General features: G+C 36.6%; 1 long non-coding RNA gene across 1 annotated transcript in view; it reads left to right on the top strand.

Moving 5' to 3' along the window:
• LOC141511706 (uncharacterized) overlaps positions 1–16,300 on the top strand; it is a 36,392-nt gene extending 20,092 nt beyond the window's left edge. Inside the window, exons 2-3 of the long non-coding RNA XR_012475374.1 lie at positions 11,278–11,328; positions 15,365–16,300. This is a non-coding gene — a long non-coding RNA (uncharacterized LOC141511706). The remainder of the gene's footprint in view (positions 1–11,277; positions 11,329–15,364) is intronic.
• The last annotated feature ends 9,747 nt before the right edge of the window (positions 16,301–26,047 follow it).

Genomic DNA, 26,047 nt, shown 5'->3' with positions numbered 1-26,047 from the left:
AAATGCAATAAAAACTTTCCCCATAAATACAGGAGCAAAAATGTCTCTTTTCTCTGATTTAATTTGGTGAATTCTAGACAAGTTCACTTAGAGATCTTGATTACCTGATCTGTGCAATTGATCAACTTTTTTATATTTTAACTAGCAATAGACTAGTGTTGATGCTTAATACATTAAAACATAGTTGGAAATATGTTACTGTTTGACCTGTTCCCAACTTTTTTTTCATTATTTCCTCTCAAATACTTGATTTTTTATTTTTTCATACAAATTGTTGTTATTTTTAATTTTTAAAAACAATTTTCTAATAATTTGGTTGTTATGGCACTGAATAATCAAATTAACTAGGTAGCATTATCATTGATGATACTAGCATGATCTAATTTATTTTTCAATTTATTTTTCTGTCTTTATTTCTGTAAAGCATTTCATAATAGTGTATTTTTGTGCCTTGCTAAATTTGTTTGAAATTATTTTAGATTCAGTAGTTGTTTTGAAGAGAATTTCTTTTTCTGTTGATTCCTGCTGAATTTGTCTAAGAATTTGAATACAGAATATTTAACCTGTGGTTTTACAGAAGTCTATATTCAATTAAATTGTCAACCAGTCTCTAAAATTTTCTGAATAAACTACTATCATCCACAAAAATGATAATTTCATTTCTTCTTTGTCTATGCTTATTCTTTCAGTTTTTCTATTGCTTTGCTGCCATAGATAGAATTTTTAGAATGATATCAAATACTAGTGGTGGCAATGGAGATCTTAGCTTTAACCTTGATTTTATTGGGTAGGGTTCTAATATTTTTCCATTACAGATACTGCTAACTCTTATCAAAAACTTATTCAAAATTTAGTGATACACTCATGATTCAACCTGTCTACCAAGCCTGCATTACCTGTATAACAATAAACTGCTTGTGATTTTTACCTTTTAAATAAGTTGTTACACTCTCTTTGTTAATATTTATTCAACATTTTTGGATACATATTCATTATAGACAGTGGTCTAGTATTTTCTTTTGACTTATCTGTCTTTGTTTTGAGTCTCAGGACTCATTTTTTTCTAAAAGCTTGTAAGATCCCTCCTTTCTCTATTTTTATTACATTAGAATTAGTTTATCTTTGAATATTTGATAAAATTAATTTATAAATCCATTTTATATGGATTTTTTCCCTTTGGAATTCTCTTAATGACTTATCAAATTTCTTTTTCTGATGTTGGATTATTTAAATTCTTTATATCTCATTTTCTTAATTGGGTTATTTTATATTTTGTCACCTGGTGTCCATTTTATTGATGTCATCCATTCTGTAATTGAGCAAAAGTTTCTAATAATTTCTTATTTCCTCTTCATCTGTGGTAAATTCTGCTTTTTCACTCATGCATTTAGTAATATGGTTTTCTTTTTTTATTAAATTAGCTTACATTATTAGCACAAGTACCTCATTAGATGATGGTCTGGATCAAGACCTCTTAGTCAGAATAGACAGCCACAGACATCTCTAGAATTAGAAGGCTGCTGGAAAGAAGGTGCTGATCATTGTTTCATCTGGAACTCTTTTAAATCTCTTCTGAGAAGTATCTTAGGGAATCTAGATTCAATTGTCAGTTTTCAGTTGTCATCTTTATTGGAAGTCCATGGGAGGCTGTCAAATGCTTTCCTAAAATCTAGGTAAATTATATTGTTAGCACTCATCTAATCCGACAGTCTGGTAATCTTATCCAAGAAGGAAATTAAAGTAGTTTAGCATGACTTTCTTGTTGAAGTCATGTTGGTTCTTTGTGATCAGTTTCCTTTTCTAAATATTCATGAAACATCCTTTTAATAATTATACTCTATAATATTTGCAAGATTTGAAGTCAGAGATATCTCTTCCTATAACCACTGTCTTTCAAAGATCACAGATAGTGGTCCAGTGAGTGGTCAAATCTCTTGAACACCAAGCAAGTTGCAACACATTCATTACCAATAATTCTAGCCCTTCCACCTAATATTTGTATGGGCTTACATGATTCATCAAAATCCCTCAGGGTCTTTATTTCCTTGATTATGAAATAAAAAAGTTGGATCAGATGATCTCTACAGAGTCTCTCAAACATGATATTCTATAATTCTATGACTTTCCCTTAATAAATGACTTAAAAGACATTATGAAGGATATGTATGGCTGAAAAGTGGGATCTAATGAGTGCTCCACTGGGGGAACTCAAACAAAAACATTTTGGAAGAGAAATTCTCACCTCTTGACTCCTGGGACCAAGGACTGATTCCAATCAAACTGTTCAACTAACTGTTTCTAGCATTCAGAATATATACAGTAAAAAAATTGGACTTATAGTCAGAAAGACTTGGATTGAATCTGCCTTGGACACTTAATAACTGTGTGATACTTATCCTCTCTGTTCTTCTCTTACTCTTTTCTTTTCCTCATCTATAAAATAAGAGAGTTAGATTCAATGGTTTTTGAGATTCCTTCTGGCTTTAAATCCACAATCCCCTGATATACCATCTCCATAGCTTTGCTTAAGCTTCATTTGTGTTACCCAAAACCTAATGACTCTTTTGTTCAAGGTCCTCTGAATTTACATGACATTGAGAAATATTCTTTGGCTTTTTAGTTGTGTTATTTTTCTATTCTAGGCAGAGGAAATGAATTTGAGTCAATGACTTTGTAAGGATCATGGACCTTGGAAAGACCATTGACCTTGGAAAGATCTCTGACCTTGGGATTTCAAAAGTCTGAAGAACAAACCACAGGATTCTGTGAGCCCAATTCCAGGTTGGATTTTACACTCAGTGAGAAATATGAATGTGCCCTGAGGAATAAGGAGAAAATTTGGAAAGTTACTTTTGGGTTCCCAGGCCAGCGGACAGATTCAACCTCTAGTTATCCCATATTTGGAAATAAATGTGGTGGGGGCAATATTTGAATCTGAGATAAATTCTAAGCCTTGCTCTGCTCCTTCCTTAAAGACATAGGTGGTATAGAGAGACTAAACCCCTGAGATCTTACAGAAAATGTATTGTATTTTGTTGTATTTTCTTTTTGTTTTATCTTTAAAGTAAATAGCTATTGGAAAAACCAGTCAGTAGAACTGAGCTGCTAGTTATTATTCCATTAACAATGGGAAGAATATAATTTATGGGAACTTGAGTCAATGGTGGTAGAGATTGGCTGGTTGGTTTTTGTCCTTTGTTATCAAAGAAGACCAAAACTATATCACTATGCTATAAACAAGCTACAGCGTGTCTGATGGTGGCTGATCTGATGAAGATGAGTTCAGAATGCTCTACCAGAGGTCAGGCACAAATAGTTCATGTGAACCCCTAAGGTGGGTTCTCTAAACTTGTGTATCTCAGATTTCCTTTAAGCTTACTGGCTTAGCCTGTTCCCTGAAATGGTTTGCTGCAATTGTGACCCCTGGGCATGCTACAGCTTCTTGGATCCACAAATGAGACAGGTGCCTCAGGTGGACATCAAACCCCTGGAAAGTGCTTGGCAGCCCTCATACCAGAGGTGCTAGTCTTCCATGAACACACATCCTACACTTCGGTAGTAAAGATACTCCACAGCTTTCATGCTGGAGGAGACATGGTCACATTTGTAGGAAGAAGGGAATGAATCAGTAGAAATTAAGTGAAAGAATAAGGATGACAAAGGGGGCAAATTGTTGAAGAAGACAGGATAGAATGGGATTACTTAAAAACATAGAAAGCTAGCTTGGATAAGGAGCAAGATCATTTTGTCATGTGAGACAGGAGTGAAGAAAGAAATAATTGCAGAAGGCATCTGATTCCTAGGAGATGAAGAGGGAAGAAGGGGGAAATCACAATAAGTAGCCTCGACATTTGTCCATAAAATATGAAGCAAGGTTTTCAATTCGCCTTTTATAGAGGCAAGATAATTTTATTTTAACTAAAGACATAGGAGACTAACATAGTACAATGGGGAATAGCTGTTAACAAAATCACTAATTATAAGTCTATTTGAAGTTCTATTATGAGGAATAATTATTTGGTAGCTTAAGTAAATATCCCTTCATGACAACTTCCATTATATGACTCTATTGAGTAAGGCTAAGCCTCTGCTATAAAATTTATACATAAAAGTCAGGTGCACTTGTTAAATTAGTGTGTATCATATTTGACAGCCAGTAATGACTGTAGGAAACTAAGAGAACATTGGCTCCAACAACCAAATAATTAAAATTGACAAGAAAAATATAAATATGACCCCAATGAACAAATCTGCTAATATAGCAGTCATTCCCTATTTATGGATATCAGCCCAAGTTTGATCTTTAGGTGTGACAATTATATTTACAACTAAAGGTATTTGCCAAGGCAAACAAAAAATTGTTACTACATTTCTGAATGCCAATCGAATTAAAAATGAACCAAAAATATGTTTGCATTTTTATTTTTTCTAAAATAATTTAGTAGTGATTAATATTGTCAACAAGAGCAGTAATTAGTGTCAAATGGTCAAATTATTGCCAGTCCCCCTTCAAGACTGAACTTATGTATGATTAAAAAACATGTTCGAGTAGTCTGTCTAATTGATAGCTTTTCCATGACCCAGAGAGATTTTCTTTCTTTTTTTTTAATCACAGTTCATAATTTTAAATTTTTTCCTTTGGAAACAAAAATATGGCAACAAATCAAAACTAGCTCATTATCTCTGGATCATATTCTCCGGGGAGATTAATCAGTCAACAAATATTTTACTAAGCTCTTATGTAGCAGACACTGTGCTAAGAAAACCAAAAAAAGAAAAAAAGAAAAAAGAACCCCTGACCTCAAGAATATTACAATCTAATGGAAGAAATACTATAGACCTAAATTAGTACATACACGAGACACAGAATGTATGGAAAGTAGTCTTAAGGTGAAAGAACTAGAAGGTGAAAGAATGGACCAATGGGATTTTACTTGGCGGAGATGAGTATGAAAATCATCCTCCAAGCATGAGGGGGAGAAACTGGCGTTTCTGGGGTATCATATATAAAGAACAAAAGATAGGCAGGCCAGTATGGCTTCACCATAGATTATATAAAAGGAAGTAATGCATTAAAAACCGAAAAGAAAACAAGATTCTGAAGAACTTTAAATGTCAAACAGATGATCTGAAATTTGATCCTAGAGGTTATTTAGGGACCTTTAGCATTTAATGAGTGAGGGAGAGACATGGCTACACTTATATTTTTAAAAAAAATCACTTTGCCTTCTGTTTGGAGAATGGAATAAAGTGAAGAAGAAAGAGGTCTATCCCAACTCGAAATAGTTTGAAGTGTCCAAAAGGCGATTGGTGAGGGAAGATAAAGTTGAAAGAAGAGACTAGACCTAGAGATGACAATTAAACTCATGGGAAGTGATGAAAGAAAGAAAATAAGCATTTATATACTGCATTATATAGGCCTGAAACAGTATTAAGTAGTTTACAAATATATAATTTAATAAAAATCACCAAGTGAAAGTATTATAGAGAAAAGAAAGAAAAGGGGCTAGGACAGAGACTAAAGAGATATTCATGGTGAGTTATCATGGATGAAAATCTGGCAAATACTGAGAAGGAAAAATCAGAAGAGTAGGAAGACAGTTAAGAGAAAGCGAAGTTGTAAAACCCAGAAAAGAGAGAACATACCAAAAGGTGATCGACATGGACAAATGCTTCAGAGTTCACTAAGTATGAGGATTGATGGGTGTGTGTGGGGGGCGGGGGGATTGCTCGTTAAGATGAACGATTAAGAGATCACTAGTAACTGAAGAAGATGATTGAATGATGAGATCGGAATCCAGATTGTGAAGGATTTAGTAAAGGAGAGGAAATAACCATCTCTATTAGTAGAAGGGATTATTTAATAAATTAGTAGAAGTGGTTTTTTCCAAGATATTTAACTGAGCAAGAAAGGAGGTAGAAGATGAACAAGAAGAACAGTAATAATAAACAACTAATGTTTATATAGGATTTACTACAAACCTGCACTAAGATAATTTTTACAAATATTATCTCATTTGATCCTCACATTGTTGTGAAATACTATTATTTCAGTTGAGGGAATGGAAGCAAACAAACAAGATGTTCAGTATAAAGTAGGAAGAGGAGTTCAAGTGGGAGGTTTGAGGAAAGAATGGAAGCTTTGGATAGATAATGGATCAAGGAGGGAGGGGGATAAAGAATCTGTAAAGAGAATCAGTGTAATTGTCTTTCTACAGTGAAAACACAGTTGAGACAAGTCAAGTCAGAAAACAGTTTTGTGCCAAGATATGTTACATATTGTATTAAGAGCTGGAATAATTTAATGACTAACATAAATTTGAAGTGAACCCAGTCGACCTGATTTCATGATTTCTTCCAGTTGAACACACACGCAAGTCTAGTGTGAGTAGACACTATAAAGGGAAACGGTAAGAAATCTCACAAAATGAAGTGTCAAACATTCTTGCTGTTACTACAAGTTAATATGTTTAAATTTAAAGATGGGAAGAGCAAGACAAAAAAGAGAAAGCAAAACTCATGTCTTTAGAGAGAGATTTAAGAAAAAATTAAAAAAAAAACTATTGGAGACATTGAAAACTAATGCTGAACCCAACAGGTCAAGGTCAGTAATTTAGATACAGGACAAATTGTGGGCTTATGATTCCTGTTTCTGTGGTTTGTATCCAGAGAAGAAAAAAAAAGTCAAAAGGAAAAATTCCAAAGAAGGTTCAAATTTATTCCCCAACCTCAGAGCCTCATTCAGATTGGCCTGTTTGGTTTTTATTGCTTTGTTCACACACAAATTAGTGCTGGGAATCCTAAAGACCAGTTTAAAAAAAAATTCTTTGTTTCTGCTATTGATGGAAGAAAACACTCCTTCTCAAATATGGGATTATTTGGTTCCTCACCAATTCAAGATGTGTGAAAAAGAAGAGGGGAATATTCCATGAAGAAAATATTCTTCTCTCAGACTTTAAAACGGTCCTTGCAAAGACTTTGCAAATCTTTTTTTCAGCTAGCATGGATAACTCAGCCACTCTTATAATAATAATTAAAGCATGTTATTTTTCTAATTAACTAAGATAAAAGTGTATATATCTAAAGTAAGAGTTTAATAAATACTCCATCTGCTAATCCATATTTATCTCTGTCTATTTATCTAAAAATCTTCTATGTATCTCCAGGCTGCAGAGTGGAAAGTATATACTTTGTGACTTCCATAAAGAAGTTTCCTAGAGGGGCGGCTAGGTGGCGTAGTGGATAAAGCATCGGCCCTGGAGTCAGGAGTACCTGGGTTCAAATTCAGTCTCAGACACTTAATAATTACCTAGCTGTGTGGCCTTGGGCAAGCCACTTAACCCCATTTGCCTTGCAAAAACCTAAAAAACAAAAAGAAATTTCCTAGAGGAAACATTAGGAAATAATAATGATAACTTCATTTTAAATCACTTGAATTTTTTTGGATTATACTATCACCCTATTATAATGTGACTTGCTATGATTGATGTTTTCCAAAGCATAAGAATTATAGGAAAAACCTGAAGCAACATAATTATCCATTAATTCTGGCTCTGCTACTTCCTCTTTTTATGATCCTGGATAATTCATTTAACCCCTCTGGGCCTCAGTTTTCTTATCTGAAAAAGAGAAGACTGAGATAAATGACATTTAAAATCTGTTTCAACTCTAAATCTAGGATTCTGTAATGCTATAAAATAATTGTAAAACCAGCATGTGGTATAGTGCCTAGAATATTGGATTTGAAGTCAGGACAAATTGGCTTTAAACTGTCTTGGTAACACTTAGCTATATCCCTTGGACAAGTCCCTTAATTTTTAGAAGCCTCAGGTTCCTCATTATAAAGTGAAGATTATTACCACTGTAATAACTACCTAACAAAGTTGTTGTGAGGTTCCAATGAGATTGTGTATTTAAATCTCTTTGCAAATGTTTAAGTGCTATTAAATGTCACCTAGTATTATTGGCAGGGGCAGCTATATGGTGCCAGAGTGGATAGAGGGACAGACATGGAGTCAGAAAAATTCATTTTCCTGAGTTGAAATGCATCCTCAGACACTTACTAGCTGTGTGCCCATGGGCAAGTCACTTCACCCTGTTTACCTCAATTTTCTCAAATTTCTGTAAAATGAGCTGGAGAAGGAAATGGCAAATCACTGCAGGATCTTTGTCAAGAAAACCACCGATGGAGTCACAAAGGATCAGACACACTAAAATAACTGATCAACAATTGTTGACAGACCCCATACCTATTCAATTCACTTAGGCAATATGAAAAAAAAAATGTGAAGCAAAATATTCTGCATTGCTGTAATGGTTCCTTTTTTAACAACCAAACTCTAAACTTATTACCACCCCTTCCTCTCTTGTCTGTCTCTCTCTGGGAATTTTTTTTATTTTTAATTTTTTTTATTTAAGGCAATGGGGCTAAGTGACTTGCCCAAGGTCACACAGCTGGGCAATTATTAAGTGTCTGAATCCAAATTTGCACTCAAGTCCTCCCGACTCCAGGACCGGTTCTCTATTTACTGTGCCACTGTTCCTCTCTGGGAACTTTTTCAGTCTGGTCTCTGACCTCATCACTCAGCTGAAACTGCTCTCTTCAAGGTTACCACTAATCTAAAAGTTGCTAAATTCATTGGTCTTTTTCTCAGTTCTCGTGCTTCTTGATATCCCTGAAGTATTTAACATCATTGACTTTCCCTTTCTCTTGGATATTCTCCTCTAGATTTCCAGGACAATTGTGATTGTGTTGTTTAATCATTTTTCAGTTGTCCTTTGGGTCTTTCTTGGCAGAGATACCAGAGTAGTTTGCCATTTTTCTTCTCCAATGCATTTTACAGATGAAGAAATTAAGACAAACTTGCTAGTAAGTGTCTGAGGTGAGGATTTGAACTCAGGAAGCTAAGTCTTCCTAACTCCATGTCTAGTACTCTATCTAGTGCACTACCTAGCTACCCTATAACAATTTTATCTTGATTCTTTTCCTAAAGTACTATTCCTTCTCTGCCTTCTTTGCTGGATTATCATCCATGTTTCTCCTTCTAAAAATGAATACACCTGCCCTGCTCCTCTTTTGCACAGTCTCAGTACACTCATCAGTTCATCATTAATTCAAATGTCATCTCCCGTGAAGATGACCCCAGACCATCTTGAGAGTGAAAGAGGGGTAACAACTGGAGTCATCAAGAAAGACCTCTTGAGGCAGCTAGATGGTGTGCTGGATAGAGCACCGACCTTGGAGTCAGGAGTACCTAAGTTCAAATCTAGTCTCATTTTCTTAATAATTGCCCAGCTGTGTGACCTTGGGCAAGTCACTTAACCCCATTGCCTTAAATAAACTAAAAAAATTAAATTCCTTTAAAAAAAGACCTCTTGGGGCAGCTAGGTGGCACAGTCGATAGAGCACCGGCCCTGGAGTCAGGAGTACCTGAGTTCAAATCTGACCTCAGATACTTAATAATTACCTAGCTGTGTGGCCTTGGCCAGCCACTTAACCCCATTTACCTTGCAAAAACCTAAAAAATAAAAATAAATATTAAAAAACGACCTCTTGGGGGCAGTTAGCTGGGGCAGTGGATAGAGCACCAACTCTGAAGTCAGGAGGACCTGAGCTCAAATACAGCCTCAGACACTTAATAATTACCTAACAGTGTGACCTTGGGCAAGTCATTTAACCCCATTGACTTGCAAAAAACAAAAAAAAAGACTTCTTAAAGGAGGTGATATGAACTAAGCATTTTGAAGGGAGCTGAAGATTCCAAGAAGAAAAGGTGAGGTAGGAAAACATCCCAGACCTAAATGAATTCAGTTGACAGATGAAATTTCACGTTCTGGGAATACTGAGGATTTTCACTAGAGGATATAACGTGGGAGGGGTGGTGTGTATATAATCATCTAGGAAAGATAGATCAGAGTTATACTGGGAAGCAGTTTAAGTATCAAAAAGACAGATTTATCTTTTATTCTAGAGGCAATGAGAGACACTTAACTTCTTGGGTAGTTTGGCTAAATGATTTGGGTAAGTGACATAAATGTGGGGTCTCACAGACCAAATCTCCCCCTCAAAAAACAAGCCACAAATCTCCCTGAATTGCTTAGCTCTAATTTTCTCCTACAAAGAGATGCAAATCACCAAAATCACTTTCTTCCTTGCTAGATTGAGTTATCTATCTTTAGTTATTCATTTCAATTTCTTGAGTATTTCTTTTCTCATTCTTCTACACCACTAAGGATTGATACTTTTATGATCATCTTCGTTCATTATCTCTAATCTTGTTTGTACAGGGTTGTTTACAAATTGTCTTCCCCATTAGACTGTGAGCTCCCTGAGGACAGGGGAACAGGGACTGGCTTTTGTTTTTCTTGTTTTTTTGTTCATTTGTTCATTTGTTTTTAGCCTTTCTTTGTATATATCCAGCTCTAAGCATTGTCTGGCATTCAGAAGATGTTTTATAATGCCTAATAGGCAGCTACATGGTGCAGAAGATGGAATTAATCTATGAATATTAATTAAGCATTTACTATATGCTGGATACTGTGCAGAGTTCTAAGGATAGGGAGAAAAGCAAAAGACAATCCCTTTCAACAGGGGAGCTCAATATCTAATGGGAGGAACAACACACAAATAACTATGAACAAACAAATAGGAAATAAACAGTTTCCCTCTGTACTAGAATTAAGAGAGATCAAGAAAGTCAGGAAGATCTGAGTTCAAAGCCAGCATCAGTTACAAGCTATGTGACCTTGGGCAATCTATTTAAGTTGCAATCAGTCTCAGTGTTCTTATCTATAAGTAATTAGTACCTACCTCTTAGAATTCTTTCAAGAATAAGATGAGATCATATTTATAAATAATTTAGCCAGTCTTAAAGCACTATATAAACTCAATCTAGTAACAATAAATAATAATAATAATAATAATCAAAGAATCTTGTGGGCTACTGACTGAATAATCAAAGGGAATCATAGACCTCCCCTCCACTGATCAATCTATCAATAAATAGGGGCAGTTAGGTGATGCAGTGGATAGAGCACCAGTCCTGGAGACATTAGGACCTGAGTTCAAATGTGACCTCAGACTCTTAATAATTGCCTAGCTGTGTGACCTTGGACAAGTCACTCTTGACCCCTTGCCTTAAATAAATAAATAAAAATTTTAAAAAATCTATCAATAAATATTAAGTACCTACTATACCAGCTGTGGTGCAAAATACTGACATCACAGATTTACTACTGAAAGGGACTTCAGATGTACAACCCCATTTTTTTCTACAGATGAGGAAACTGAAGACCCAGTGGATTTAAATGGATTTCAAAATCATACAGGTAAGAAGTGTCAGAATAATCTGAACTTTTGGTAAAACCTCACCTAAATTCAAAATGACCATCCTGGACCATTCCACATTCAGAATTGTTTTGTTGGGTTTTTTTGAAAGTATAAAATCAATCTTGACCTCCGGTGTTTGACCAATTTGCCTGTATCAACTATTTTGAATGGAAATTCAATTTTTAAATGGTGGGAGGGGAGAATCAAATAGGGACCATTCAGTTTTCCCTCTTATGACCACCTACTCTGTGGGGATGTAATGAACCTAAAGTATTGGGGTACAACATCTGGCAAATGCTTGTGAATTACAATTTTCTTTTACAACTGAAAACCATATCCTGCATGCAGTCTCAGTGGGGTTTAATGCTGTCAGAGCATGCTAGGCTTGTTTTGATCTCTTATGGAGTAACACACATAGCTTTGAGTTCACACTAATAACATCCCTGTGTCTGGTATACACTAATCCAGAGGCTACTAATTAAAGGTCAGCATTAAGCAAACACGATTTCATTACAAAACATGTGAAACTTATTAAAACTTAAAAGTAACTGCTGGATCTCAGTCCCAGCTAACCGAAAGAATGTGGAAGGCTTGGGAGGTTATTTGAGAAATTTTTATTTTAGCCCCTTCAAAATACTCTTCATTTGCCTATTCAATACACAATGGGTCAGTGCTGTGCACTAATGTGGTGTCCTTCAAACCCAAGAGATCAAAAAATATTCATTAAGTCAGTTCATTTCCTCCAATAGGACAGACATTTAGCCACAAGCATGATTTTCAATCATTGTCTACCAATAATAATGAAATGAGTCCCATTGTAAAGAATCCTACCTCTGTAGTCAGAGGACCTAGGTTCAGTTTCCACCTCTGATACAAAACTGTTAGTATGATTTTGAGCAAAGTCTCCTAGTTTATCTGGGCTGAGTTTCTTCATCTGTAAAATGGGTAGGGGTGGACTTAATATCTTCTGTTGTTTCCCCCTTTAGATCTTGAGCTCCTTGATGAAAGTGACTTTCCTTCCTATCTCTAGTCTTCCTTCCAGCAGGAAATTGGATCTATGATCCAACTGAAATTCATGGGATAGTTTCAAAGCACCTTACAACCAATCCTGAGAAGTAGATAGGATGGATGTTAGTTCCCACTCTTAATCTCAATTTCTTTTTTATTCAGATCTGTGACTCAAAGGTTTGATGTAGTTAAGGTGGTTTAATGGATAGAATACTAGACCATCAGTCAAGAAGATCTGAATACAAATGCACCCTCAGACATTCTATTAGTTGAATGACCCTGAGAAAATCATATAACCTCTGCTTGCCTCAGTAATCACAACACCTACCTTGCCAAGGTGATGTGAGGATGAAATGAAATAATAATTGTAAAAATCACTTAGCACAGTACCCTAGTTTTGTCAAAATGTATATCTTTCTTTCTTACAATATTCTGCTTTTCATTCATCAGAATTACAATGCAGTATTTGGACAGGCATAAGTATAAGAAGGTATAAGAAATGCAGTGAAGAAACCCCTACTAACATGATTTTAGAAAACTCCTTGAGATCACTGAGTGTTTGAGTCACTTGCCCAAAGTCAAAGGCAGGACTTGAATCCAGGTATGTCTGACTCAAAGGTCAATCCTTTCTCTACTACACTATACTTTCTTGATTTTAGAAGAGAGGAAACTGAACTGAGAGCTTGGAGTTTGGTGAGAAATCAAAGACATCAAGATCATTCATTGTATCCTGGGCTATCCCCAGTAATCTTGATTTTTGTCTTGCCACTAGACTTCAAGAACTCTGCAAAAGAGTGAGGCTAATGACTCTGCAACTCTGGTTCACTTCCATTCAATTCATGAACAAGTCAAGGCATCATCTTGTGACATCATTGATCCTCTCTGAACAAAGGAACTACCTGTTCAAGCTGTACTGCCCATTTCATTTATCATCTCCTCACTGAACCTTTTATATTGATTGGAGCTAATAGATAGGCAGGGAAAATAGTCTTAATAAGCAAAGGAACATGATTCACTGCAAGAAAATAATTTTATTTTTGCCTCTGGCAGCTTGGGATTGTATGATTTTACTGAGTCTTCAGACATTTATCCCATGGTTTACAAACACAACTATTTGCTAAAGTTGGAAAGAAAAAGATGGGAGTCCCAAAGAGTTGCTAGTTCTCTCCATCTTGGATGTGTGCAAAAGCCCTTTAATTCAAAGTCCTTTCTCACACAAAGTTACATACCTTCACATGACCTGCTCTAGGCATGTCCATCAATTGGAAAGGAAGGAGGAAAAAAGGAAGAAGGTAGAAGGATAAAGAGAGGGAAGGATAGAGGGAAAGAAGGAAAGGAGGGGAGAAAAGAGGGAGGGAGAGGGAGAAGGAGAGGGAGAGGGAGAGGGAGAGGGAGAGGGAGAGAGAGAGAGAGAGAGAGAGAGAGAGAGAGAGAGAGAGAGAGAGAGAGAGAATATATCTATTTCTTGGTATCTAATACTATTATTAGATGCTCCAAATTTCATCATGTCAGGATAGAGGGTGGAAATTTAGGCCCTTCTCCATCTCATTTGGTGTAAATTACAAAACACTAGGATATATGTGCATGTTTTTTCCCCAGAAAGAAAAAAATAAGGAATTCAGTACCACAGCCTAAATATAAGATGTTAGGGAAGGCCAAACAAGAGGATAAGATATCATTGTTATCTTCAGTGTCATAGAATCATGGGTTAAGAGCTTGAAGGGACCTTGGAAACCAACTCTCTGATTTTAAGGGTTGATTTAGGAGTGATAAAATTGAGACCCAGAAAAGGGTCATATAAATAGTAATTGATATATCAAGTATTCAAACCCTGATCCTCCAAATCTGAATCCATTGCCCATTCCTCTGCATTCTATGGCCTTCCCCTCATCATCATACTAGACATGATAATGATATGTCTATTCAAGCATGGTTTAATGTAGAGAGAACTAGCCTCAAAGCCAGGAAGACCTGAATTCCAATATTGTCTCTACTCTCTCCTGGCCAGGTAACCATCACTTAAATTCTTAATAATCTAAGACTCTTTACCAGACTGAGTTGTAGGTTAAGTGCTCCTTGTCGAGGCTTTAAGTTCCTCCTTGTCTTGAGGGACACCTTCACCTCCTGGTTGGAGGCATGGCCTTGTAGAACTGAGAGAGCTCAGGAGATTGCCAAAGTCCTTTTGAAGAAAATAATTCCTTACTTCTGCCTGCCCTGATCTTTACAGAGTGATAATGGCCCTGCTTTTGTCTCTCAAATAACTCAGAGCCAGAGCCTTGAGCCTTGAACATAGCATGCTTTCTTCATTCAGCTTGGCATCCTCAAGCATCAGGAAAGGTAGAAAAGATGAATGGCACTCTCAAATGCACCTTAGCTAAACTGTGCCAAGAAACCAAAGGAGACTGGATAATTCTTCTTCCAGTAGGATTGTTTAGAGTTCATATTGCTCCATGGGAAAACATTAAACTTAGACCTTTTGAGCTGTTATATGGCAGGCTATTCCTGACATCAGATATTCTTGTGGACCCAGAGCAACACCTAGTTCCACAGTTTGCCACACAACTAGGCGCTGTTAGAACAGCTCTCTCTGAGTATGCTAACAAGCATCTGCCCAAAATTGAAGTTAATGGCTCTAGGGTAGTCTTACCTGTAAGTCCTATAAGGGGATATGGTATATTTAAAATCCTTGGAAGGCTCAGGGAACAGATCCACTGGGGGTGAAATGGAAGGGACCATATTGAGTTATTCTCTCTACCCCAACAGCAGTGAAATTGGAAGGTCTCCCTAGCTGGACTCACCTTTCTAGGATTAAACCTGTCTCTCCCCCAGCTTCTCCTCCAGGTGACACCACATCCAATTGTGAGCCAATGTTTAAGAAAACATCCTGAGGAATCTTGGAGATAAGTGTCTGTGGATACTTTGCACAGAACTGAGCATATCCCTATTCTTATCCTCACCATCCTTAAATCAAACACATTATATTACTAATTATCTTTTGTCTTTTCGCTCCTATTTCTCCTGGCTTAGGGTTGTCAGATTCTTCATAACTGGAACTTCATGTCAAGAAAATACTGCAAGAGGCAATGCAAGAACTCCATTCCATCTTGAGCTCCTTTCCCCCTGAAACTCCTGGTTACTCTCCTTGCTGAGTCCCTTGATTGTTCCACTTATAATTGTTCTTCTGCTTCTTTTTGGCCCTTGCCTACCTAAACTCCTTGTCAAATTTGTCTCCTCTAGGATTCAAGCAACAGGCCTACAGCTAGTGACCTCTGTCAAACATCAGTCTCTATCTGATCCTGATTGCCCACACCCCTTGGATGTCACTTCAATCAAGTTTCATCTGCAGAATATTCCCTCTCCAAATGGGCCCCTAATAGGTTAGGTCAGGTTAGAGAGACTGCTACACCCTTTCTCAGTTTTGAAGAAGTTCCAGAAGACAGATCTTCATCCCAGTTCCCCAGAAGAATCTGGGTGCTTAATAATTTGAGGGAGAAATATGATGCAGAGAAAACCGGGCATGGGAGTGATGAGATCATTTGGAGACAAACTTTCTAAATCTTTTGTTCACTTTGCAAAGGGAATCTTCCTTTATCTTCTAATTTAGGCCACACCTGAGGGCCTGACCTTCAACTTGGATTGCATTGTTCTTCTAGGGCAGCCAGAGAGCACAGGCCCTGGAAGACTACCCAAAAGAGACCCCTCCCCAAAAGGCAAAACCTCCAATGAGGGACTTGGATCATTCCCAGATCACCACACCCTCCCATGGACTGGGTGAGAAAATTTAAGGATGTCTGCAGGGGAAGATGGCCTCTTTGACCATCCAGTCTCCTGCTGAACCCTGGCCAGCTGGCCTGGCCAAATTCGATCAGCAATCCACATGGTCTTGTCTTGAAACTCTAACTTTTCTACCCCTTTCTTAATATGCTGTAACTTCCTTCAATAAATCTCTATTTTCTTTCCAAAACCTGCATTCCTGAGTCCGAGTCATGATTCTTTGCAGGGCAAACTGAACTTAAGAAACAAATCAGAAGCTACAATATCACAGATGACATTTTGACTTTCTCATGAATTATTTTGAAGTGAGGCAGAGTTGCCCAAAGTCATTAGCCTCACTCTTTCTTTCTTGAAGTCCAGTGACAAGACAAGTCAAGATGACTGGAAATGGCACAGGATGTAATGGGTGACCTTGGTGTATCTTTGATGTCTGACCAAGGTCTAAGTATTCCACAGGACCTACTTCAGCTGCTTTCAGAGCCATTGGAGGGAAGGTCTACCCCCAAACGAAGACTTCCCCTGTTGGAATGGTTGAATGAGAACGATTCTATCATGTTTATAACTCGGCAGGCTGCATCATAAGTAGGGACTCCTTACTGTCTTTCCAACAAGCCCAGCTTCTATTTCTGTCTCTCAGTTACTTCTGTACCCCTCCTGATACCATCACCAAACACTTCACTATTCCTTGGGATTTCAAGCCCCTGTGAAGTTCTATTATGACACAGGATGCCAAAGGGCTCCTTAGGTGTGTCCCTTCTACAAAATTCCCCAAGAACAACAACAAAATTTGTCTCATGGGAAATATAAACAATCCACTATTGCATCAATATAAGCTATTTCAAATTCTCATCCTAGAAACAATTCCCAAGTCAACAAACTCAATTCCATGAAAAACTAAAAACCATTCATTTAGCACTTAACTATTATCAGGGAACTAATATAATAGTCTGATCTTCTACTAACTCTAACTCAGAGGATTATGTCTTCAGAGAGCTTGGTGTGACACAAATCTCTATTTTTGACAAACATTTGTATGGTAGCTAGTTTTGTGAACTTTACCTGGATTAATTTAAAGAACTAAAGAGAGGACATGAATTTCCCAAAATGCATCTGTTGAAGTCGACAAAAAGCAATCTGTTGACTTTTTATTATACTGTCAAGGCTAAAACATAAGAAAGGCATTACATAAATAGATTGTGAAAGACATCTTTATCTGAGTTAGAGAATAGAAACTCTAATCTTTGAAATTTAGTTAAATATTGAATTTCTACCTAAAACTTTAAGATTCAGGAATTTTTTAGACTATAGACTCTAAGACCCTGCCCTATTTTCTTTCCAGGTCAGAGAGCTGTAGTCTGTGCTAATTGACATGACTGGCATAAGTCACAGAGTTTGAGAGTTAGAAAAGATCTCAATGGTGATTGAGTTCAAAAGGAATTCCCACAACAGCATGCCAGACAAATGGTACACTAGATTCTGATTGAAGACTTCCAAAGAGGGGAAAGCAACTGCCTCCCAAGGGAGTCCACTCCACTCTGGGTCAGTTCTAGATGTTGGAAAGTTTTTTTCCTGAAAGCACTCCTATATTTGTTTCTTTGTACCTGTCATTCATTATTCCTGGTTCTGCATTCTAAGACCACATAATAATAATAATTTAATAATAGTTATTATTTACTCCTATATTTGCTTCTTTGTAACTGCCATTCATTATTCCTGGTTCTGCATTCTAAGACCATATTATTAATAATTAAATAATAGTTATTATTTATATAATGTTTTAAGATTTGCAAAGGACCTTACAAAATTTATCTCATTTTATTCTCACAATAACCCTGTGAGGAAAGTACTATTATTGCCAATATTTTATAGTTTAGGAAACTGAGGCAAGCAGATTTTAAATGACTTGCCTAGTGTCCTAACAGTTAAGTATAAGGGCCTTGATTTGAACTTGTGCCCTTGACTCTAGGCTCACCTTCTATTCACTGGCCATCTAGCTGCCTCATCAAACAAGTCAAATCTCTACTCCACATGACAGCTTTTCAAATGTTTAAAAATATTTATCTTGGGGCAGCTAGGTGGCGCACTGGATAGAGCACCAGCCCTGGAGTCAGGAGTACCTGAGTTCAAATCCCATCTCAGACACTTAATAATTACCTAGCTGTGTGGCCTTGAGCAAGCCACTTAACCCCATTGCCTTGCAAAAACTAAAAAAAAAAATTATCTTCTTCCTACTAAATCATTTTTCTCCAGGGTAACCATGTCCAGGTCTTTCCAATAAACTACATATATCATAGACTCAAGATCCTTCCTTCACCATCCTGGTTGATTCTCCTCTGAGTACACACCAGCTACCAATTTTCTTATTAAACTATGGTTCTCAGTACTGAACACAACAATCCAGATGAAATCTGATGAGGGCATAGTACAGTGGGACTTACACTTCCCTATTCCTGGAAACTATTCTCTTCTTCATGAAGCACAAGATGTCATTAATTTCTATACTGGCTCCTCATGCATCTTTCATATCATACTTGAGAAGTTCATTTTTTATACCTAAGCATAAGACTTTATATTTATTCCTACAAAATTTCATCTTACTAGATTTAGCCTAATGCTCTAACCTGCTGAATTCTTTTTTGGATCATCCAGTGTTAACTCTCCCTCTTAGCTGAATATTTTCTGCAAATTTGATGAGTACACAATCTATGCTTTTATTTAAGATATTGATTACAAACTTGAAACAATGCAGAGCCAAGTACGGATCCCTGGGGTGCTCTCCTGGAGACATCTATCATACTGAACTAGTAACAACTAGCTCCAAAAAACTAGTAGCTACTCCATGTGTCTGACCATGCAACCAGTTCCAAATCCATCTGAATTTATTTATTGCCTGATCCATATCTCTCCATTTTTCCACAATATAATTTGATTGACAATTTATGAAAGTAATATTTAATGAATTCATTAGCCTTAATACTACTGTGATTAGATACCTTATAAATTTACTTGATTTTTAATTATATCTAGGTGCTGGCATGAATTGAAACCAGGAGACTCCATAATTAACCAAATTCAATCTTGTTTGGATATGACCTTTTAAATGGTCAAGTATCAGATTTACAATGTGAGAGCTGTGAAAATGTCTCATTACCTAGGATTATCATAATCCTGGAAATGACAAATTTTAAAATTTGTAGATTCATTTTAAGACCACAGAGAAGGCTGAATGAAGGAATCTATATTTATAGTGACCAGGTGTTCTTGGCCCTCTACCTTTAATATCCAAGACCACATTGCTATATCCCCAGAGTTCAGTACAGGAAGGCATAAAAGGTATGAACATTTAAGACTTCATGGTAAAAATCTTCACCTAAATTTCTTAAAGTATTACTCATAGGGAAGGGGAATTTAGCAGCTCCCCCCAAAAAAAGAACAAAAAAAGTGAAAAGTGCTGAAATTTCTAAAGACAAACATGGAAGTAAGGAAATTTAGACTGTGTCTACACAGTTCAACCACTTTGAATTCATTGTGGTTTTTTAAAATTAATTTCAACACAGAAAGATCAACCTTGAATTTCATAATGCCAAATAATTTCACTAAATGTCAACCCAGCTTGTACCACAATCATCATTGACTTCTTTTCCATTGTCTTTCTTTTCTGAGCCAGTCTTCAAAGGTAAAGTCAGCTATATTCCATAATAGAGATATACTAGGCAAGCAAAAGAGAATGTCATTGTCATGAAATGTATACATCAGAGTAACCCATTCATGGGAACCAGGTTCTAGCTGGAATCAAAGTGTACTTCTAAAATGTACCAATTAATGTTCATTTCCATTGCTAACACAGATGTCATTGAAATGGATAGATTTCAAACCACAAACTATTTTTGTACAATAAAAAAGAAATCTAAAGACTGAATTTATAGTATAAGAAAAAAATTTAAGCAACAAGGCTAAAAAGCTATCAACACTAAGACCACCTTTGATTCATATCTTGTTATTAAAGACTTCTCCAAACTGTGATTTAAAGACTATTAATGGACTAGCATCTTGTTCCTCTCTCTCCTCTCAGCTAATTGATTCACAAGAGTTTTGGAAAAATAAGAGAATTACAAATGAATGTTTAGGAAACATCTCACATTTTAACAATTCCAAAAGAGAACTCATCCCCCCCCCACAAGCCTATCCCTCTGTCTAGTATCCTTGATTCTCACAAATACAACACTCTCCAGGTTCATCTTCATCTCTATGCCTTTATACTATTTCTGGTCCCCACCATTACATCTTAGAAGCTCAGTTCAAGCTTTGTCCCCTATATGAGGATTTTCATAATCCCTCCTAGTGCCTATAGATTACTCTGTTTTTATTAATCATATACATGTTCTTATCCTTGATATATTGTAAACTCCCTTAAGGGAAAAAAATATTTCATTTTTCTTTTTGCCTCCCTAGCACCTAACACAAAGACTGGCCCAAAATATTTGTCTAATAAATGCTTGTTGATTGATTGAGTAAAGATTCTAAGTGAGGTAACAGATGAGAAAAAGGTCAAGAAACATAGATGCATAATCACCAACTTTCAAAAATTAATTGATACACAAATGCACAATTTAGAATTCATATGCCAATGTAATCTGGATTCCTATTTTGTTTTACATCTGTGGATGACTCGAGACAATACTGAGGTAGATAATTATATTATCATCAAATTCTGCCCAGGTAGAGAGAATCCAACCTCCATGAGGATCATGGTCATGTGCAATGAAGTCGAAGATTCTGACCAAACACTAAAATGGAAAGAAGATCAGGACTGGTATTTATTTGATTTTGTTCAGAGTCTTTTAAGATGTGAATCTCCTTTGGACCAAAAACCAGTTTTATACTCCTGTTCATCATGGATACAAATTACAGATTACCAAAAGCAAATGATGGTTGGAACATCTCATCAACAGAGAAATACAATGAGTTGAGCTCAACAGATTTCTCAAAGGGCTTTGGAGTGTCTATGACACTGGTCAAACCAAGGGGAGAGGGGAGAGCACAAAAGGTACTGTGATCATTACTTTTGACTCAATATTTTCTTCTGGCAAGTTTTTTTTTTTAACATCATGAGAATATTAAATTATAAGTTCCTTGAGGGCAAAGACTATCTGCTTTTTATATCCCCCAGGGCTTAGGAACTTAATAAATATTTCTGATTAATTAAATAACTCACATGCTTCACAGATTGTGAACCATTTTCTCTAAACCTTCCATTCTATATACAGCAACTTTGAAGCTCAATATAATTCAAATAATACTAGAAAAGACCCTACTGTCTCTATTGCCACCCATACTTCTCTATATATGCTGTCATGTGTAGAGTGCACCACGTTCAAAGAAGCAGAAGTGCCAATTTAATTGAGCATTGCTTAGGGAATAATTAATATAATATAATTAATAGAATATAATATATAATAGAATATAATATATAATAGAATATAATAATAGAAAATTTTACCAGTTGGAAGCAATCCTCCAAGGTTATCCAATCCAATCCCTGACCCCTTCAGAAACCCCCTTTAGGACATTCCAACAAATAGTCATAGATTTTGTTCCAAAAAAATGGAATGGAGAAGTCTGAAGAGGAGCTGGCATCTGTTCTATGTAGATTGGACTTGTTTCAATTTAAGGGCATAGAGCCTGGTTTCAGGGTTGGTTTAGCTTCCTTAATGCCTGAGACTTGAAAGGCCTCACCTAGGGGAATTGGTGGAAGAGCAGAATACCCACTGACCTACAGTAGATACCTTTTCTGACCTTGAGTGGATAGAGCTATGGTGAATTTGGAAGCAAGAGGCACTAGCATTTAATTAGAATAATATCCATTTAATTCCTGTTTTTAAGTAAAGCTATTTGTATTGCATTTTATGATATAATAACATCTGATTGCATTCTAATCCCAAGTCTGAATCATTGGCTTGAGTTAGACTTGGCCCAGAATATTTGGCATTAATTGGCAGGGTTTGGTTGCAAAAACTTTGTGGTTAAATTCATTGTTGAAGCAGGGAAAGGAAGGTGTGAAAAAAGAGAGTATTGGGTGATTAGATGGCCATATATAGAACCTTGGCATCCTGTGACTGCTGTATTGTAGGCATATGGGGAATCATCTCCATGGGATAGAGAGGGGGCTCCCACTGACCTTATAGGATTAGCCCGATGGGTAGAAGCTTAACAAGGAGAGTAAAAATATAACAAGATTAAGTATCCCTTAGCTCTTATTAAGGGGTTCAGAAAAACTGCATTGCTAACATAAGGAAAATTAAAATAATTTTTCAGCAATTTAAGACAGAGGTGAATACAATTTTTATTTTTAAAGACCATGCCTGGAAGGCTTATGAATTTAGTAACAGCATAGGCAAGAAGGGCAATGCCAGTAGGGGCAGGGATTGAGAGACCATACTTTATGACCTCTGGTTTCCCTGGCAAATGTATTAAACTGCTAATATTAGAACTTTAAGGGAAAATAATAGAAGCAGTACTAAGGATGATGATTGACTGCTATGGATAGGGCCAAATGGACCTCTTAGAATGACCTGAACCAGCTTGGATAATTAATATTAAATAATATCATTTACCAGAAGAGGTGAAAAATATTTCCTCACTAGTAATGGAGATGAAAGAATTTGGAGTGCTCTGTTTTACAAATTTCCCTTACAATAATCTGTATGGTTAGTAAAGAAGGTAGATTACTGGAAGAAGAATAAAGTTGTTATGCTAATTCCTACAACCATTTTTGACATTGTCAGCCCTGTAGACTGGGTAGCCCAAGCCCCAGGCTAATACTTTAAAGTTATTGATTTTGCCAATGTGTTTTTCCCCCTAACTTCTATGTCTGAAACTGGTCAGGAAAACTGTTGTTTTTTACTCTGGGGAGGGGGTTAAGTATAACTTTGTTGTCCTTTTTCATTGAATTTTCCTTCATATTTCTATACTTTGATGGGTATAGATCTGAAAGACACCAGCTTCTTGAGGACATTGAGATAGAGGGGTAGATAGACAGACAGAGAGATGATAGATTTATTTATATTAGTGGTATCATATTAAATGGAAGGGACAAAGCATAACTGACAGAATCTTTCAAAAAGATTTTTTCTGTATTAAATTGTCCTCGTATAAACTTTTATTTCTACTGAATTCATTCTGAATCAGTTCATATAGCCCTTCCCTGTTTTCTCTGATGTCCATGGAAAAATAATATTACATTACATTCACATACCATAATTTGTTTAGTCATTTCCTTAAGTGGTGGGTACACCCTTAGTTTCTATTTTTGGGCTACCATAAAAAAAAGCTGCTATAAATATTTTTGTATATATAGGTCCTTCTCCTTTTCCTTTAATCTCTTTGGGGTTTGGGAAGGTTTAGTTCTTGAAGAACCCTATTTGACTTGCTAACTGACAGCTCTTTCCATTATGAGAAAGGCAATTGTACTTTGGCAGCTATTAATCCAGTAACAAAAGACCCACTGAAGAATGGTGGCCCTGGCAAGTCATCAGGGTGGGAGTGGAGTGGGAAAGGAAGGGACCTGTGGGTGAGCTATGAGCTACATGACTGGAATGTGAAAGAGCCTGAGGAATGAGGCAGATAAACTTTTTGTATTCATACCGATTCCTGGACAATGGTTTGGGTCCACCTGAGTGGTCTGCAACCTGGGGAGGACAGATCCAGACATTATTCTTAGAGTCAAGACTAATAAAGGATTTTTTGAAATGCTTCCCACCACATACAGTTGTTTGTTGAGCTTGTCAGTGCCCATTAGAGACATCATACACCTTTTGCTAAACTAAGTAAGCAGATATTCCATTTTCTGTTTCAGTTTCAGGCTGTTGGTGTTACTGAATGTTAGAATGGATTTTTAAAATGACAACTTTGTCATCACACTCTTGATTAATAGGGTTAGGTATTCCAGCTCTCTGAGGATCTTCCTTGCAGTGCTATCCCATTAAAGAGTAAGACTCTCTTGTCCAATTATTTTTTCATATCTGACTTTCAGGAAGATTCAGCTGATAATAATGGACAACTTTTAGACATAGCTCTGACAAACCTCTGATTCAACCTTAATGTCCTTGAGTAGTCTCTCCCAACTTTGATTCCCTCAGAATACAACTCAGATAAACAGTACAAATCCACTCCCCCCACCTCTACCCTCAATTAGGAGACTTTCTTTCTTCTTGTAAGGTTCAATTTCAAAAAAAAAGAGTTGAAGACATCAAACATGAAATGACTGGGAAGTATTTTGTTCTGTAATGATCTGGAGGAAGTGAAAGTGTCTTCACTGTGGTGCAGGTTATTATTGCTACCATAATTGTTATTATCATTACCTAATATTTATTTAGTCCTTTAAAATTTGAAAAGCACTTTATGTTGTCTCATCTGGCCCTCCCAACAACTCTAGGAAAATAGTGCCATTATTATACCATTATACAGATAAGGAAATTGAGACTAAAACTGGTTAGGTGATTGAGCCAAAGTCACCCAACTAGTGTCTGAGGCAGAATTTGAACTTTTGGTCTTCCTGACCCCAAGTCTAATATTCTATTCACCGTACCACCCAGATGCCTCTTACTCCCTTGGACAAAGGGGGTAGTCCTTCAGTAAAAACCTCTAAAGTAACCAAAATTTGGTATCATTCCCCTAACAATGCTTTCAAATAAGGATAGCTTTTGATTGCTTGTTGATTGGATGAGTCCTAAGATCAACTCTGGCACTGGAACAGGTTTCATGAAAGAAGTTAATGTCCCTTTAGTTTTGTGGTTATTCAGTCATTTTAATCATGTCCAATTCTTCATGACCCCATTTGGGGCTTTTTTGGCAAAGATACTAGCAGCTAGAGTAGTTTACCATTTCCTTCTCCAGCTCATTTTACAAATGAGGAAACTGAGGCAAAGGAGAAAAATAATACTTAAACATTTAGCATATTGTGGGAAAACAAGAATCTAAGTGAAATTCTCTACAATTAGACAGGTTCTTTACAAAATTCCATTCTGAAGAGGGAATGCCTAGGTGGTTAGTGAAATATCTACAATGTCTACTTTCTCTTCACACTCCGTGGTAATCTCTTTAGGCAGGGTCTGTTTTGAATCATCAGTCCTATTTTGAATGGTGTTCATGCATTGTTAGCTTTCATTGAAAATTAATGTCGCTAACCATGAAAACTCTCAACTAGGAACCTTTGGTGATATAGCATCCAAATGAATTGTAATATGGTGAATGCTCTACTGGTTGGTAAGATAGTCATATCTTTGACAAATCACAGTTTCATCAAAACACTAAGAAACTGTCCCTGAAGTGTATAACTAGTAAGACTATGGTGAGAAGGACCTATCTGGCCAGGATAAAGATACCAAGTGGGCAACAGTACCCTGGCTGCTGAGCAATTCTTAGAAATTCTCTAAATTAAAAATGTCATTGGCAGGGTTTGGAGCAGAAGAGCCATGAACTTGGAATCTCAAGATATGGGTTTGAAATCCCCCTCTAAAACCTGTATAGCCTTGGGCAACTCCCTTAACCTCTCTGAGCCTCAGTGTCTTCATCTGTAAAATATGTTATTTAGACCAGTTTGATCTCCAAGATTCCTTCCAATTCTATTACCTATGATTGCATGGGGCTCACCATGGTTGCTTCAATTAATCTCTTTTTTCCAGTTTAGAATGCACACTCCTTGAGATCAGAGCTTTTTTTTCCCTATTTTTTGTCTAAGTATATGCCCCAAGTACAATACTTGGCATATTATGATGATGATGCTTTGTCTTTCATTCTCAAAGAAGATCATAACATCAGGGAGGTGATGTTATGACAAGCAAGTGAGTTGGATTTGAGTGAGGGGTGCTGTGCTAAGTCACCAGTCTCCCTTTTTCCTCTGGAACCATCTGAGTCTAGTGGCCAGTTATGAATCAA

Source organism: Macrotis lagotis, chromosome 2, assembly GCF_037893015.1.
Source record: "Macrotis lagotis isolate mMagLag1 chromosome 2, bilby.v1.9.chrom.fasta, whole genome shotgun sequence".
NCBI classification, from domain to species: Eukaryota; Metazoa; Chordata; class Mammalia; order Peramelemorphia; family Peramelidae; genus Macrotis; species Macrotis lagotis.
Note: the sequence above shows the minus strand (reverse complement) of the source record. Positions and strands in the feature narration are given on the sequence as shown.